This window comes from Apium graveolens, chromosome 5 (assembly GCF_009905375.1).
Source record: "Apium graveolens cultivar Ventura chromosome 5, ASM990537v1, whole genome shotgun sequence".
Taxonomy (NCBI): domain Eukaryota; kingdom Viridiplantae; phylum Streptophyta; class Magnoliopsida; order Apiales; family Apiaceae; genus Apium; species Apium graveolens.
The window spans coordinates 37,578,294-37,592,075 of NC_133651.1; positions in this window are offsets into that span (position 1 = coordinate 37,578,294).

Sequence of the window (13,782 nt, forward strand, 5' to 3'; positions counted from 1 at the left end):
TCCCGAGTGTTGGGTAAGTAATCAAAAATTCTTTTATCAAAATAGCAACCTTGTTGCGAATCTACAATACACCACAGAGCCGGATCCCTCAGGTTTTGAGCGAGTATTTAAATCCCCTTCGAAAGGAGGATCTTAAATATAAAAATGAGTTTTGGGATCCGCTCTAACTTTTAAAATCATTTTGAAGACTCGCAAAACATTTTTAAGAATGTTTGGAGTGATGCCGATTTAATAAAATAAATCAGTCCCAATATATTAAGAAATATCTGAATATTATTATTTAAATAATATTCTCATAAAGAATAATCTTTATAAAAATAATTGAAGTAGAAGTTTTAAAACTTATACTTGCAATGAATATTAAATAACCAAAGATATACTTATACGAAAGTACTATCTTTATTTGAATAATCAAAAGTGAGTTTGATGATCGACACATTATTCCTTAATAAAATAAAGAATAATAATTAGTAATTAATCGGAGTCATAAGTCCTCGAATGAATATTCAAAATAATATTCATTAATAAAATAAAAGGGGTCATAAGCCCTCGAATGAATATTCAAAATAATATTCAATAATAAAATAAACGGAGTCATAAGCCCTCGAATAAATATTCAAAATAATATTCATTAATAAAATAAATGGAGTCATAAGCCCTCGAATGAATATTCAAAATAATATTCATTAATAAAATAAATGGGGTCATAAGCCCTCGAATGAATATTCAAAATAATATTCATTAATAAAATAAACGGAGTCATAAGCCCTCGAATGAATATTCAAAATAATATTCAATAATAAAATAAACGGAGTTATAAGCCCTCGAATAAATATTCAAAATAATATTCATTAATAAAATAAACGGGGTCATAAGCCCTCAAATGAATATTCAAAATAATATTCATTAATAAAATAAACGGAGTCATATGTCCTCGAATAAATATTCAAATAATATTCATTAAGTGAAATAAAGTTATCGAATAAACCTTATTCGAATAATAGTTTTGAAAACTATTTATATATATATAAATATATATATATATATATATAATATAATCGGGAACATCGTCTCCCGGTTTAGAAAATATGTTCACATTTGGGTCCCCTATACTAATGGTATACGCAACTACTGCTTATCTCTAGCATAGATATTATGCAACTTATAAGCAATTGAATCAACAATTAGATATCAAGATTACGAAACAAACATGCATATATACCATATAAGCATGCTCCAATATATCGCAAAATTTGCTAATAACAATCATGCACTTATCACAAGATAATGCATATACATATATTTACATCACAACAACAGTATAACGGGTAGAAAACTTGTCTGAGTGCTCCGGGGTAGACTTAAGCTTAGAGTGGGTCCGGTAACCTATGAACAACAACATAAGCCGGAATTAAACCACGGTCGCTTAAGAAACTAGACTTTATCCAATTGAACCCTAACGTTTGCTTATGGTCATTTTATAAGCTTAACAAATCACATAAGTCATTCGAGTACCCTCGGCTCCACCATTTTTAATAAATTAACCATTAAGAGTTTTAATGCGATTCTTTCGCGAGTGCCTTACCAACTGCCTAATCCACTTTACATAATTGTTTCATACTCCAATTAGTCATTTAAGGGCCTTAACCAAGGTTTCAAAGTAAGGCGAGGGGTAATGGTTCGTTCGCGAAACGCCGTTAATTAAAACGGTCATTTCTCCTAAACCGTACCTCGGATTCAAGCGAACCACATATCAAAACGAAGCTCGTAACATGAACTATCTAAAAATAGCAATGGTCAGAATCTTACAGAGAGTTCACGGGTCCTAAAGTTAAGAACAAAAACAGTCTAAGATAAATCGGGCATTACGACGGCTATGTTTACGCGATTACCAATTTTCTCACTACACCAAAACCTCACCAAACAACCCCCAATCATTAACACATCAAAACCTCAACTAAATAATGCTATACCAGTCCTTATTGTCCAGATTCTTCATCTCAACCAACCACAATCAAGTTCTATTAACTTTAATAAGATTCATTCACCAAATCACTCCAAATTCAAATCAAACTACTAATAATCAAAGTTCATGCTTCTCATTTAGAAAACCAACCATCAAACTCACTAATAATCAAAGTAAAGGCTAGGTTTTGAAGTTTATACCTTCCTTGGGAGGTGTTAAGTTTCTAGGAAGCCTTAGGGAGCCTCCTACAAGCTTGATCTTTCCAAAGAAATCAAGAACACAAAGTTAGGCTTTGAAATTTCTAAAAGTCCGATTTAAAGAACTGTAAAACTGAGGGTCTTACCATGCTTATTTGGATGAGACTTGTGAACAATAGTTGTAGGCCATCTCAATACCTTTCCAACGAGCTATAGAACACAACATTTGAGTGAGAATTGAAGGAGATACAACAGTTTTAATGTGCTGGTTCTGTTTTGGCCGAGAGCAATGGAAATGGGGGAGAAAAAAAGCTTGCTTGTGTTGACTTATTTTGTGGTATAAATGGAATGGTAGGTGGATATTTGTTTGGCTAACTCTTGGTTAGTTAGTAGAAAGTGATGTAAGCAAGCCTATGTCACCACTTGCATCACTCTTGCCACTTGTCCTCTTCTTATGGTGGAAGCTTTTCATTAAGCTTAATCCTTGTTAATTAGGTGCTTTAATACTTGTATTATCCTTGCTAATACCCTAGCTACTTGCCCAAGCTTGATCCTTAGTCTTTTAATTGCTTTACGACTCGTTTATTATTCATTCTCGTTGATCGTTTGAGGGATCATATCCGGGATCTTATTACTTGGGTTCCCCTAAACCTTTCTCAACATTTTATATTCCTTTTATGATCCTCTCTTATAACCCTTGAATTTAAATCATTTTAATCATGTTACCTTATACTCAATTCTTTCGGTATCTGGTGGATTTTTGGGAAAAATCAAAGTGTCCGGATTCGAATTCTAATGACCTTTACATACACTCATTTACTTTATGGAATACTAATACGATCTTAGAATTTCCATAACAGTACTCCTATATAACGTGGTCTGATAATTTTCCTTAATCAGCATTGTCAGCAAAAGTTACTATTCATCCGGGTTTCAAAAATTTCCAAAAATTGGGGTTATTACAGTCTCCCCTCCCTAAAAGGATTCCGTCCCGGAATCAGATAGAAAACCGTTGGGGATACTTTTCTAGCATTGCACTTTCTAACTCCCAAGTCAATTTTTCCCACATGGTGGTTCTACCACCAAACTCGGTCTAGTTTGATAACCCTACTCCTAAGAACTTAATCCCTTTCCATCTATAACCCTTCCTAGTTGCTCCATATAGGTTACGCCTGGTTGCATGTCTATGCGCTCATATGCCCTTATTTGTCTGGCATCCGGATTACACTTCCTTAACATTGATATGTGAAACACGTTATGAACTTGCTACAGGTTCGGGAATAGGGCTAGCTCATATGCTAACTTCCCAATACGTCTTAATATCTCCAAGGGTCCAACAAATCGTGGACTTAACTTTCCTTTCTTTCCGAACCTCATCAATCCTTTCCAAGGCTTTCCAAGGGGATACCTTTCACAATACTAGGTCCCCTACTTCATACTCCTTGTCCTTTCGTTATCAAATCAGCATACTTTTTATGTCCATCTTGGGCTACTACCAGTCGTCCTATGATTAGATCTATTATATCCTTGGTCCTTTGGACCACTGCTGGTCTGAGCATCTTGCGCTCTGCAACTTCATCCTATCATAAGGGAGATCGACATTGTCTTCCCTCAAGGATCTCATAAGGCGATACCTCGATACTGACATACGATCGATTATCGTGAGATAACTTAATCCGCGTTAAGTGATCATTCCAAATTCTTTCAAGTTTATTGCACCGGCTCTCATCATAGCTTCTAGCATTATAGCTTTTGCTTCTCACTACCCATTGTTTTCCAGTTCGTAGTCGTTACTATCTTCCGTACATAATACTATACTGGTTACACTTTTGCTTGTTAGCATTCTATAACGTTTTAATAACCGCGTCAACCTTAGTATCATGAACACGTTAGATTCGGAATACCACCGCACTGATACTACTTCCATCTTCGAAAGCTTGATCTATCGTATGGAAGTAAAAGATTTTATTGAGAGATCACTATGATCATGAACACTTGTTCTATTGCATAGTTAGTACAGAAGGTGGCCAGCCTTTAGTACTTGACAAGCAATTAAACAACATGTGGTATCCTACTAGGCTTCTATCACACAGATAGATAGTCATTCGGCAATACCTCCCCTTCTGGAAGGGTTGTTCTTCTCAGCTTATACAAAATGAAAAGGAGAGAAAAGAACGAATTGAAGAGAATTGTATATGAAAAAAATACTGCCACAAATATCTGGCTTGGAATCTACCTCTGAACTATAGAGGTTTGTCATAGGAGAACAAAACATATGTGTATATATATCAACATCAAGTATTATAGCATCGCATTTCACGTGCCAGAATATTTACTATTCCGTCCATCATTCTATGGACCCATGCTCTTCCTTGAGCTTATACACAATCACCCTTGAAACTCCCTAGACAACGAAATCAAATCTGGGATTTCATTCTAGACCTCATCGTTACTAGAATCCATTTCTATACCACAACCTTCTTTGTATGGGTAATACTACTCTTTATCGATAAGAAGGAATAAATATATCATAGGTAAATATTTGGCTTAGTCGGTCTATCATTAATAACTTATACATCACCACGACCCGATTAGTTGTACTCAATCTCAACATCCATTCCAATACAACTCTCACAGTTGCAATCGACTCTTTACTCGCAGAATCATTGCTGCATTACTATGGTCCGCCGCTGACCTACTGTCGTCATTCATTTTCCATGAAATCTTAATAGCTAACCATACAGAGTTCATACATGTCGTATAGAATTCTTCTAAGGAGGTAACATAATCACCATTCATGATTCATGAAGAACATTCCAGATCCTGACGTACATACATGACATTAAGCAGATAAAATTGTAGAAGAATTTCAATCAAAGCAACGATAGCAGGTTAATACCATTCTTAATCATGCCTTCAATAGAAGACTTAACTCAAAGGTTTGTTTAGTCATTTTTGAAACATGGTCCTGGATTATTCTCAATATAGGACCTTCTAGGATAGATAGCTCGCTCATGGCGATTACACGAATTAAACCTTTACCAAACTACTATTACGGTTGGGTATTGCACAGTCATCAGAAGGAATGTCAATCTTCCAAACCATAATACAACCTTCACAGCTTTAACCATCATCACTGTATTCTTTTGGCACAAGCGCCTATAATAATCTTCTTACACTTAAAGTGTCGGCCACCTCTTTGGCCCTTCCTGATAGTAATATTTCCTTACAATCAATGCCATTTTAACCACCTTCACTAAATTTTCTACCTCATTTCCAATCACTGCTTGAGTGAAGATGTTTTCCTTAAAATCTGATGAGTAAAAAAAAATACCACCATTTTTTTTCCATAAGTTATTGCCTCAGTCTTTAGAGGTTAATCACTGTCACGACTGACTCTCAATCATACTTAGAACATCTTTTATCTTAGGCCCTAATTGCCCTGAACAATTTCGACCTTTACTGGTTTGATCCATACTTTCCCGTGGTTTAACACGTGCCCCACTTGGCATCATTATAATTACGTCATATTTCCTTTATCAACATTTTTACTCTTGAGAATTTTGAATATTACCTTTCTCCTTGTAAAACCTCTAAGGTTATCCTTGAATCGTTCCTCCTGTATTCCCTAGATACAGGGCATATCAAGATACCATTTATTAATACCAGAATCATTGTCTATATACTTCTAAAAAATTTCTCCACTGATTCTTACAGGTTGTTATTACCTTAATCCTTTCCAATTCATACTGTCAAAACTTATATTATCCCTATTAAGGGTGAAATGCCAACCTTTATGCATTCCCCTAGGATTTATTTTAAGTTACCGATATTCTATCCTTAATTCCACCTTTAAAAGGTACATGCATCCTTCCATGGATAAATCAAGTCATATATCCCTGATAAGGGTGTCTTATTCAATCCTTCCCACCTCGATAGTATATGCCTAATTTCACAATAACACCTGTATTCAAAATGAGGTCAATCAATATGGCCTCCAAAAGATAACTACGTTTATCTACTTTTCTTGCTTGATTTGGTAACGATAACAAGGATGTTCTGGAAGATATTGGTCGTGTTCAATGTGAACTTCTTCTTAATAATTCCGTATTTACTTTTGTTGTTTATTTCAACAGTCATCTCAATGTTGGGATATCTCTCATACCTGGCGTCTCCCTTCCTGGGTATCAAGCCACCGGTCTTACACTTCACATTCTTGAAGGTCACTTCCTTCATCCAATTTTCCTAATTTCTTACTTCCTTGTCTCCTCAGTCTATCCGCGTCTCAATATTTATCCTTCGAACTATCTCAAGGTTTCCTCAAATCCTCCTAACTTACAGGGGATAAAATATATGTATCTCTTATGCCTTCAACCATCAATTTAACTCATGGTGAATCACCCTCATCATGACGATTACATACTTTTCTATTTCTATTGCTACGAGTCTTTAGGGTTTCCTCATACCCAACTTCCTTATCATTCCTCAAACTCTATTGCCTTTATATTCCTTTCCACTTCAGTTTCTTTTTATTTTCCTTTCTCTTATCATTATTTCATGAACCAACACAACATAAGCATTGATTTCAAACATCCCGTCATTCTGGATTCGTGTCCTCAGAATGAATCTTGACAACTTTTACAACTTAGATTCATCATACTCGTCCGCCTTTGTTCTGGCTCTAAAGCTTTTACATTATCTCCATAACCTTGGGAAGTACTTTCCTGAAAACAATTGACTGAACTTTAATCAGTTTATTGTAACCTCTGGCTCCGTGCCTTCCTTGGACTTTCACCAGCGGGTGACCTCTCTCTTAATAGGGTAAGTGACAAAAACAGTCTTTTGTGATTCGTCAATCATTTAGAATCTCAAATGATTCCTATATTTCCTTTAGCCAGGCTCTTGCCTCGACTGGGTCAGCTTGTTCCTTGGAACTCTGAGAGCTTAGCGACTTAAAGGTCCTGAAAGAATTTCTCACCGCATTATTTCCTCAGGGTGGTGGTTGGGGATAATAGTCTAAGTTCTGTCTAGAAAGGTCCATAAATTTTCGTATAGGAGTACCGTCTCGGGTCTCCTTTCCTTACTCGACTTCTGTTTCCTTAAACTGAACATTCCCTCCTCCTCCCCATAATCGGGGTCATCCTACATATTTTAAATCCTCATTTTCCACTTCATCATGTTATGGGTTCCTTCTATCTTGATGGCGACCTCCCTGACTATCACGTTCAGGGTTTGCTCTAAATCTTATTCCTCAAACTAACTTTCATCTAAGATCTCATCTTTAAGCTCTTGAACATTTGGAACCCAAATTCTGTAGGATTACCTCATTATTCCCTTATCATCTTTCTCGGTATTAATCTCTTATCTATTTGTTGGCTCTCTGCCTTCATTCATCACTTTTTCTGGCACAATCTGTTCTTTTCCAATAATTCGGGTTGTATTGTAATCTCAAACAGCTTTTTGGTACCGGCTCCGGTTACCTTCACTTCTATTTCCATTTTCTCAAAAACTCTTATAAACTCTCTCAAAGACATTATCGTCTTGAGTCTCTCCTTTTTACTAAGGGCATCAGCCACCACATTGGCTTTCCCCGAATGATAAAGAATCTCATAATCGTAATCCTTGATTAGCTCTAACCACCTCATTTGGCGCATGTTGAGCTCTTTCTGCGTGAAAATGTACTAGAGCACTTATGGCTTAGGTAAATCTCGCACTTCTCTCCATACAAGTAGTGCCTCCAATCTTTAGGGCAAAACTATTGCCACGAGCCCAAGCTCATGGGTGGGCATATCGAATTTTATATTCCCTTAATTTTCTTGACGCGTACGCGAGTACCTTGTTGTGCTGTATAAGAGCACCCTAATTCCTTATGCAAAGCGTCAATACAAATCACAAAATCTTATTTTTCCATCCGGCAATGCCAACATAGGGGCCGTCACCAACCTTTGCTTCAGTTGTTAAAAGCTTTTCTCGTATTTCTCTGTCCATTCAAACTTCTCAGTCTTACGAGTAAGCCGCGTTAAAGGGGCTACTATCTTTACAAACTTGAACGAACCTCCGGTAGTGACCAGCCAATCCTACCTCTGGTAGTTTCCCTAACCATGGTCATCAATTCCTCAATGGTCCTTTATTCATTCTTGTTAGGATCCTCCACGAGATCCTCCTCAGCAACAATCCCATCTAGGACAACATCCTCAACCACTACATCCTCAATATGAACATCATCCGGTCCTGCGTTAGGACGCTCTATTGGATCCACAATCTGATCTCCAATAACTAATGAAACATCATCGCGTTGTTGCTCCTCAACCTCAGGGTTCGGAGTCCCGCTACCATGTACGATAATGAACTACGCTTCTATCACGATATTTATAAGGGTTCCGATAAGGGTTTTAACTGTCAGTACTACGTTAGGTAGCCCGACTATGAACTTGGAAAGAGTTCTTATTATCTTAGTGAACTTATTATTTTAACGTCATATCATCTCTGAGGTTTATAACGCTTGGCTGTGATACCATTTCTGTAACACCCCCAAATCTGGGGTCGAGGATTCAGGTTGTCACGAGTTCCATTTCCCTTATTAATACTTAATCTTAAAAGTCAACCAACTACTGCGTACTGTGACCCCACAATATACACACACACACCACAAGTTATAGTCTCAAAGATGAATACCAAAATTAACATAAGTCATGTTATTCCACAATTATAAGTCATTACACCTCAAAAGGGTTTCTGAATACATTTACATATTCTTTGCCATTATTACAATTCATAATATACATAAGTCTGGTACATCAATAGTTGAAAACTTAGCCTATTGGTAATTTCTACCTCAGCTACAGCGGCATCAACGCTTCCAGAAAGCTGCAGAACGTTTCCTATCCGCTTGCGAATTGGGAGCTTGGTCCTGTTCATCTTGTCTATCTGATGTTGTGTGATGAAAGAAGAAAGCAAGGGTGAGCAACAAGCCCACCGAAATAATATGTATAATAATTTTTAATATATGAGCATTCTCATAGTACTCATGAAAGTCTTGGTCAAAAGAAATGAACCAAGCTGATATCTTAACGCGACCAAGTCGTAAAATATTCAGTATATATATACATATATATACTTTTCATAATATTTGAAATCCTCTGACATGTATAACATCCACAGAGTTCCAGTTTATAACAGTATTAAAATATCGTTGCAAGGTGATCTCATATATCTACCCTTGTCTCAACGTTTTTCTGAAACCTTTGTCATTCATAAGACAATCATTAACTAGATATAAGTTTAAAAGATGAAGTTACAAGATACTCCAATATACTTATATTTTTTCTGAATACTACTTGAACTACCACCGTTCAATGTATAAATAGTTCATCCCATAGATTAAGCTACAAGACAAAACTTGTATAGAATCAATCTTTAAAATATCATCAAAATAAAATAAAGTTATGAGATACTTCATTTGATGCAAACATCATTTTAAAAACTTGACCCTGCCAACACTCAACAATCGCCCAACTGTAGTCTTTCTATCGAAGTGCTCTGGGTAGTGTTGCAGAAATATCCGATTGGATGATGAACTCATTACGGGAGTTTGCCGCGCCAGGAAGACCACTTACGATGATCAGTCGTAGTAGTGCAACCCTACCATTTTCTACATGTAGAGGAGAACCTGTCGGATTTACTTGTCAACCGAACACTGGACTCCTAAGGAATGAACCGTCTTAGCGGAACTTCCGGGCCATTTGGGCCAATATAATAAGGCTGGGTCGGCGCCACTCGACCACTTACGCCACTCCTAGTTCAGATGAAATCCATGACTCTGAAATGTAAAGCTCGTTCCCCCTTTCCCCAAGTAGAAACTTGTTGATACAGCTCCACCAAGAAGTCGTATCTAGTTGGAAAGGAGAACTCACCGATATTTCCCAGGCGATGCCTGTTAATGGATTAACTTGTTCCAAGAATTTTACTTCCCGAGTGTTGGGTAAGTAATCAAAAATTCTTTTATCAAAATAGCAACCTTGTTGCGAATATACAATACACCACAGAGCCGGATCCCTCAGGTTTTGAGCGAGTATTTAAATCCCCTTCGAAAGAAGGATCTTAAATATAAAAATGAGTTTTGGGATCCGCTCTAACTTTTAAAATCATTTTGAAGACTCGCAAAACATTTTTAAGAATGTTTGGAGTGATGCCGATTTAATAAAATAAATCAGCCCCAATATATTAAGAAATATCTGAATATTATTATTTAAATAATATTCTCATAAAGAATAATCTTTATAAAAATAATTGAAGTAGAAGTTTTAAAACTTATACTTGCAATGAATATTAAATAACCAAAGATATACTTATACGAAAGTACTATCTTTATTTGAATAATCAAAAGTGAGTTTGATGATCGACACATTATTCCTTAATAAAATAAAGAATAATAATTAGTAATTAATCGGAGTCATAGGTCCTCGAATGAATATTCCAAATAATATTCATTAATAAAATAAAAGGGGTCATAAGCCCTCGAATGAATATTCAAAATAATATTCAATAATAAAATAAACGGAGTCATAAGCCCTCGAATAAATATTCAAAATAATATTCATTAATAAAATAAACGGAGTCATAAGCCCTCGAATGAATATTCAAAATAATATTCATTAATAAAATAAACGGGGTCATTAGCCCTCGAATGAATATTCAAAATAATATTCATTAATAAAATAAACGGAGTCATAAGCCCTCGAATGAATATTCAAAATAATATTCAATAATAAAATAAACGGAGTCATAAGCCCTCGAATAAATATTCAAAATAATATTCATTAATAAAATAAACGGGGTCATAAGCCCTCAAATGAATATTCAAAATTATATTCATTAATAAAATAAACGGAGTCATATGTACTCGAATGAATATTCAAATAATATTCATTAAGTGAAATAAAGTTATCGAATAAACCTTATTCGAATAATAGTTTTGAAAACTATTTATATATATAAATATATATATATATATATATAATATACTCGGGAACATCGTCTCCCGGTTTAGAAAATATGTTCACCTTTGGGTCCCCTATACTAATGGTATACGCAACTACTGCTTATCTCTAGCATAGGTATTATGCAACTTATAAGCAATTGAATCAACAATTAGATATCAAGATTACGAAACAAACATGCATATATACCATATAAGCATGCTCCAATATATCGCAAAATTTGCTAATAACAATCATGCACTTATCACAAGATAATGCATATACATATATTTACATCACAACAACAGTATAACGGGTAGAAAACTTGCCTGAGTGCTCCGGGGTAGACTTAAGCTTAGAGTGGGTCCGGTAACCTATGAACAACAACATAAGCCGGATTTAAATCACGGTCGCTTAAGAAACTAGACTTTATCCAATTGAACCCTAACGTTTGCTTATGGTCATTTATAAGCTTAACAAATCACATAAGTCGTTCGAGTACCCTCGGCTCCACCATTTTTAATAAATTATCCTTCAAGAGTTTTAATGCGATTCTTTCGCGAGTGTCTTAACAACTGCCTAATCCACTTTACATAATTGTTTCATACTCCAATTAGTCATTTAAGGGCCTTAACCAAGATTTCAAAGTAAGGCGAGGGGTAATGGTTCGTTCGCGAAACGCCGTTAATTAAAACGGTCATTTCTCCTAAACCGTACCTCGGATTCAAGCGAACCACATATCAAAACGAAGCTCGTAACATGAACTATCTAAAAATGGCAATGGTCAGAATCTTGCAGTGAGTTCACGAGTACTAAAGTTAAGAACAAAAACAGTCTAAGGTAAATCGGGCATTACGACGGCTATGTTTACGCGATTACCAATTTTCTCACTACACCAACACCTCACCAAACAACCCCCAATCATTAACACATCAAAACCTCAACTAAATAATACTATACCAGTCCTTATTCTCCAGATTCTTCATCTCAACCAACCACAATCAAGTTCTATTAACTATAATAAGATTCATTCACCAAATCACTCCAAATTCAAATCAAACTACTAATAATCAAATTTCATGCTTCTCATTTAGAAAACCAACCATCAAACTCACTAGTAATCAAAGTAAAGGCTAGGTTTTGAAGTTTATACCTTCCTTGGGAGGTGTTAAGTTGCTAGGAAGCCTTAGGGAGCCTCCTACAAGCTTGATCTTTCCAAAGAAATCAAGAACACAAAGTTAGGCTTTGAAATTTTTAAAAGTCCGATTTAAAGAACTGTAAAAATGAGGGTCTTACCATGCTTATTTGGATGAGACTTGTGAACAAGAGTTGTAGGCCATCTCAATACCTTTCCAACTAGCTATAGAACACAACATTTTAGTGAGAAATGAAGGAGATACAGCAGTTTTAATGTGCTGATTCTGTTTGGCCGAGAGCAATGGAAATGGGGGAGAAAAAAAGCTTGCTTGTGTTGACTTATTTTGTGGTATAAATGGAATGGTAGGTGGATATTTGTTTGGCTAACTCTTGGTTAGTTAGTGGAAAGTGATGTAAGCAAGCCTATGTCACCACTTGCATCACTCTTGCCACTTGTCCTCTTCTTATGGTGGAAGCTTTTCATTAAGCTTAATCCTTGTTAATTAGGTGCTTTAATACTTGTATTATCCTTGCTAATCCCCTAGCTACTTGCCCAAGTTTGATCCTTAGTCTTTTAATTGCTTTACGACTCGTTTATTATTCATTCTCGTTGATCGTTTGAGGGATCATATCCGGGATCTTATTACTTGGGTTCCCCTAAACCTTTCTCAACATTTTATATTCCTTTTATGATCCTCTCTTATAACCCTTGAATTTAAATCATTTTAATCATGTTACCTTATACTCAATTTTTTCGGTATCTGGTGGATTTTCGGGAAAAATCAAAGTGTCCGGATCCGAATTCTAATGACCTTTACATACACTCATTTACTTTTTGGAATACTAATACGATCTTAGAATTTCCATAACAGTACTCCTATATAACGTGGTCTGATAATTTTCCTTAATCAGCATTGTCAGCAAAACTTACTATTCATCCGGGTTTCAAAAATTTCCAAAAATTGGGGTTATTACATCAGTCGAGGTACAAAATGCATCATCCGTTGAAAGACAATCAGCTTCATCCGTCGGGATACAAAATGCATCATCCATCGGAACAATCAGAGAAGCTGAGAGTCAGAATAGGTCACTTACAGAAAGAACTTCTTCAAATCAAAGATCCACAAACTCAGGGGGGGAGTTTCTTCTAATTAAAACACGGTCACACATCAAGACAACAATGAGCCCTCTTTATCTAGAGCTAATCTACCTCAACAGAGAAAATGGACTAGAGATCACCCATTTGAACTGATCATTGGTGATGTGTCCTCAAGAGTGCAAACAAGGAAAGCAACTCAAGAGGAATGTCTATATAGCAGCTTTCTATCTCAAGAAGAGCCTAAAAAGGTAGAAGAAGCTTTGTTGGATCCTGATTGGGTTTTAGCTATGCAAGAGGAGCTGAACCAATTTGAGAGGAATAAAATATGGAAGCTGGTACCCAAGTCTAAAGGAAAGAATCCTATTGACACCAAGTGGGTATTCAGAAACAAGATGGATAAAAATG